This window comes from Clupea harengus, chromosome 9 (genome assembly GCF_900700415.2).
Source record: "Clupea harengus chromosome 9, Ch_v2.0.2, whole genome shotgun sequence".
Lineage (NCBI taxonomy): Eukaryota > Metazoa > Chordata > Actinopteri > Clupeiformes > Clupeidae > Clupea > Clupea harengus.
In genome coordinates, this window is record NC_045160.1 from 1081643 (window position 1) to 1087300 (window position 5658).

Below are 5658 nucleotides of genomic sequence, written 5' to 3' on the forward strand. Positions count from 1 at the left end.
TAAACCCACTGAACCAAACAATCAGCATTGGCGTCGCACGCTACCGAGAGGGGGTACTCTGCAGCAGTTAGATGAGATACAGTATCAAGCCACTGTTTCACGCTTACAGGCCATGCTTGTAAATTTGCATCTCTGGGTGCCCGCTGTGGCTCTCTCTCTCTCTCTCTCTCTCTCTCTCTCTCTCTCTCTCTCTCTCTCTCTCTCTCTCTGTCCGTCTGTTTTGGAAAGCATCCACAACCACTGGTTGACAGTTGTCTTGTTTAACAACAATGCTAAGATGGTGAAAATCTTCCAAACAGAAAAAAGTAACAACTGCTGTCCCACACTTCAGTGGTAAATATGTAATAAACTGTGGTATCGCATAAAGTGAGAGAATGAGCAAGAATTAAGTAAATTAACAAGATATTTTTTGTGTGTGTTATCTTTTTTTTTTACATTTTTACATATCTGGCAAGAATAGACTAAAACATTTGTTGTATATCTTATTCTGAGTGAAAATGTAAGGAACTATAGTTTGTGGATGTGGTGGCTAAACGCTGATAGGGTATGAAGCAGTGCTGGTGAGGATGAGACTGACTTTATAATAGATATGTTCTTGTGCCAAATTTACATGTATACATAAACAATATGAGCTTTACTGTATAACTGCACTTGGCATTTATTTACAAAGTTTTGAAAAATATTCATGTATATAAGATGTATGATTATTAGTTGAAGGGAAGAATATACTTGAATACTTGAGTAAATGCTACATATAGGCGTACAAACATTGACATGTATAACAGGACAGGGGTATAGATATCATAATAATACGTTTAATAGATATAGCCACAAGCAGCAATCTTCGGGGTCCAGGGCAGTGTCCAGAAGTGCACTTTGACCCTACCCCTCTTCACAGGGCATTGGCACACCTATGGATCCAAACCTTATATTCCGTATCAGCCATGTGTGGCTACAACCATCCCAGAATGCGGAATGCCGAAGTCTAAGTATACGATATTGCCAAACCGAGTAAAAAAAAAGTAGAAAGAGGAAAAAAAAAACTTTGACGAACACTACATGACCTCCTGCCTGTTTGCAGTGGTGGTCATAATAAACATAGACCTTTGAGCAATGAGTGCCTGTGCATGCTGATTTTGTCATTTTGTCACATTTTCTCCTCCTGCACTGTGCATGCTGTTTGACCCAGTCACCCATAGCTCAGCCAGATGTTAAGGCTGCATACAGAAGCAAGAGTTGCGCTCTTCACATAACAATTCAAAACCGCACTGGCAGAATGGTGAGCAGTAAATGGCTGTTCCACCGTTTCAAATACAGGGTGTCCAAATTCCCCTGCAGTGAATGCAGTGATAGTGTCCTTCATATGCAAGCCATTCTACAAGCAACTTAGGGTCACCGGAGCTACTGATGGAAGGGCCTAAATGAATCTCCTTTGTGATTGTCCTGCATCAGTGATCTCTCTCTACAAGAGGAAACCTAAGAACCAGTAGCTTGAATAGAAGGAGGAGGTAGTATGAGAGGAACAAAGGGACAATGAGGAATGCCTTACCTTAAGTAATTCCTTATCTATGCTATTTACTATTGTGTGGAGATGTTGAGGAAGCCGAAGTGGCCGTATGGGCTTCCAGGTCTTTCCCTGTACACAGACGCTTCCATGCTGCTCTCTGGAGGTAATGATCTAGATTCAGTGGCGAGACATGGAATTAAGTCAGCAAAGAAAAAAGAAGTAACGTCCCTCCTTCCTCCCCATAACAGTGGCATCCATAGTCCACCCAAAGAGTGGCTCATGATATAAAGAAAGAAAGAAAGAAGGAGCAAACTGAAAAAAAGGAAAGAGTCTTTGTAAGATGAGCATTTAATTCCTGGGAACTTATGTATGCCATTAACTATTGTGTAGTAGCATTAAAGGGCCAGTCAGGAGTTGACAAGCTACAGGTCTTGCTGATATCATGCCCTCCATCTACAGGCCCAGGTCTACACTCAAAAGACTAACAGCATTATATTGTGAAAACTGAATGAATGGGCCATTCTACAGAATTGGTTCAAATTCAGAGTTGGAATGTTGAAATGTCCCCCACCCTCCAAACTATATAAAGTAATTGTATAATATATGATAATACGGTACACATTTCTCAGAATTGCACTGCTTATTGTCATGTTGTATTTTTAGACAGTTCTGGACTATTTTTCAGTACCAAAATACAGTAATACAGTAACATAATAAAATAAGAACAGTTACTTTGACTTATGAAGATTTTCTTTACATCTATCCTCTAAATATTATTTTTTTTCTATTTTATTAAAATGTTTTAACAGGTAAATCATTGACATTTATACATTGTACATATATTAACACGTTTTAAATTTAAATGTATGGGATCATCAACTTCTGAATCCAATATGTCTTTGTAAAGGACAAAAAAGACAGATTCAATAGATCAGATACACAGTGCACCAACATTTTGGTTGAGTACTCAATATATTTTATTTCTGACCAAATATTCCATGTTTCAGCTGTGACTGCACATATTTGCAGTAGGACTACACCCACGGTCGAGTTGACAGTTGAAGTTTGCTCTAAAGTTGCCAAAGAGATGCTAAAGAGAGGCTTAAAGAGATCATGTTCTACTTGAAGCTTGAAAAGATTAAATATACACTGAGGGGAGTTACAGATACATTTGAAAGGATATGGAGGCCTTTTCTTGCATACTATTACAATTTATCAGGCTGGGAGGATTCATAATTCCTTTGGTATAGAACAGTGCTGAGGTACTTAGTTTTATAAGGAGTATACATTGCATGTCTATCTTTGTTGTTGCTATATTTGTTGTTTTGGTTTTGGTTCGTGTGTTATTTACTCAATGTTGTATACAGACGTTTAATTGAATGTTTGGTTGCGTGTCTGTGAAGGGGATGCTGGGTTGGGGTGGGGGGAGGGTAAATGGGAAGGGAGTTATGTAGGAAGTATTTCAGATGTTGATTCTGTGAGTTATCCATGTAAAATTTCAACACACAGAAGTTGAAAAAAAAAATAAAGATTGCTACAGTAATTTCTAGACAGGTTTATACACTGATTTTGCTAAATGTATGCAGCCCTGCGGTTAATACATGGGAATGCATTTGTTTTTCGCCTGGTAGTAATGCGCACAGTAACTTTGGCAGGTGAAGCATGAATGGGTCTTTCTCTCTCTCCCTCTTTAACATACGAATCCTATTAATGTGTCCGGTAAATAAAACATAGGCAGACAGACAACACATTGTACTCGAGGTTAATATGAATCTGCACAGGCCTCACATATGTAGCCTGGGCACCAGGTTAGGACTAGGCTCCATTAGTCTCCCTCCATCGTTTGTGCGCTCTCTTCCCAGTGCCAATCACGTCACTAATTGGGGGGTGGAGTGGGCATCTGGTAGGCCACCTAAATGCCGTAGAGGTAGGCGTGTAGATATATATATATAGACACCTGGGGTCCTTATGCCGGTATGTTATCACTCTGCTGCTGGCACTGGTGTGAGGAAGCAGTGATGTGGGTGCTGTCTCGAACTACAAAGGTATGTCAAAGCGGTTTTCCTTGATTCTGGATTCACAAGCATGCTAAGAAATGTTTGTCTCAATAGTGTGTATGGGGAAGCAGACGCTGATTGAACCGCGGTGTACCAGTGTTTTGCGTGATCATTTCCATGGACAAGGTACGATAATGTAACGGCAAGCATAACCGTTGTTGTACACTGTTTTTAACTGACAGATTGTAATATGATGTGTATTTGTTTTTACCCAGCACCCGCTGGGTATTGTGGCTGTCGTGGGGTACCTGCTATAAACGTAGCGTTCCTTGCATCCGGTAACGTGAGCGGCAGGTACGTCTCTGAGTTATGCTCTGCCGTAGTGGTGTAGCTCATTTGCCCGGAGGAATGTGCATAGATGCTATTTCCCTGGTCGCTTTATAGCGATTTAATAGTAGGCCTGCCTTTTATATTGACCACTTTGTCATGTGGCATCTTTATCCTGTTTGTTGTGATGAATAAATCTAGATCATGAATTGTATTGCCAATGGAATGTGATCAACCGGTATTAATTGTCTGTTTATGTTTTTAGACTGTTTAACTGCAACCAGCATTTGGAGTGTTGCTGTTGCTGTTCTCTACACGTATGATTGTGGTGGTGATTATTGTTTAACTAGATTTTGGTTTGTTTTTCCTCTAGCCTGTTGATCGTAACGAGTATTGTAGTGAGAGTGCAGTTATTGTACATCACAGGCTAGAGTGGTTTCATCATTCCTTTGTTTTGTCCCCCCTCCCTCTCGTGTAGCCAGCCTCGGTGGTGGTGGAGCCAGGGTAGCATACAGGGCCCTTCTGAGAAGGCAATCTCCCTAGTTCCCCCTCTTGCACTTAATGTATAGCTTAGACGTGTGACAGGAAGTTGCTGTGAAGCATGAAGTCTTAAGTCCTTAAATTAAGTTTATCAGAGTGACATTTAGTTGCAATGTGTCTATAGACAGTGATCACGTGTGATTGGGACCCTAACCCTTCTAGTTGTGGTTCTCATTGTCTTCTCTGGCTCCTGTGCCGTTAGCTTGGCGATTCCCCACTGTATTCCCTTGTTATTTATTTTACTGTTGACCAACCAAACCAACACTTTAATACCATGTATTAATAAAAAAGACTATTTTTATACTTTTCCAAGAACCTGTGTCTGTACGGATTATTGAGACAGAGTTCCCCTTGCTCTGGCCTTAGCACAGACAAACTGAGATCAAGGGGTGGCGTAGTCAGCTGTACACTAGGGGGCGCTACATTTTGGCGTAGTCGGCAGGACGCTTTTGTTAATCTTTTAAGTGTTGTTGGTTGGTCACAGTGAGCAGCACCGTGGGTGTTTGTGTTGGGGTGTGTGTGTGTGTGTGTGTGTGTTTGAGTGTAGAGAACAGCAACTGGCAACATGAGTGACCTGGAGGACAACGATAGAGGTTCCGAGGCACAGCAGCTGCAGCAGCTACGGCAACAGGTGGCACAGCTACAAGCTGAAAACAATAGACTGTCAGGTGCACAAGGAGTTGAGGATGCTGGTCCCCTGCCAGTGCGAAGAGAACAGGCACTCTATCTGCCCAGAGAGAGACGGTGCCCTAAGTTCTCTGGCTCCCGAACAGCTGGGATCCTTTCTATTGAGGAGTGGACTGAAGAAGCACAGAGCTGCATTAGGTCAAGGTACATGTCCGATCTGGAGAAGGCAATGTTTTTGTATGATCACTTAGAGGGCGAAGCCCGAAGCGAGATCAAATATAGACCTGTTACTGTTAGAGAAAACCCTACAGAAATGATTTCAGTCTTAAAAGAGGTGTATGGATGTTCTAAATCATACGTATATTGGCAGCAGCGCTTCTTTGATCGGAAGCAAAAAGAAACTGAGTCTTTGTTTGAGTTTTCCCACGCATTAATGGACCTTATGGCAAAGGTGAAACAGTCCAAACAGGATTCAATTGCTAATGCAGACATGGTCCTAAGAGATCAATTTTGTGAGAATGTGCGGGATCCGATGTTAAGAAGGGAACTTAAAAGAAAGGTACGGGCTCATGAGGGTTCTTCTCTGCTCGATGTAAGACAGGAAGCCACTAGGTGGGTGGAGGAGGGACAGACAAGTCGCGAGAGGACTTCTAGCGCCCC

General features: G+C 41.7%; 1 long non-coding RNA gene across 1 annotated transcript; it reads left to right on the plus strand.

Annotated features, from left to right (window-relative positions):
* Nucleotides 1-3310: 3310 nt before the first annotated feature.
* LOC122133153 lies at nt 3311-4613 on the plus strand. Its single transcript, XR_006152563.1, has 4 exons — nt 3311-3552; nt 3619-3690; nt 3780-3858; nt 4097-4613. It is a non-coding gene; the product is annotated as an uncharacterized LOC122133153 (long non-coding RNA).
* The last annotated feature ends 1045 nt before the right edge of the window (nt 4614-5658 follow it).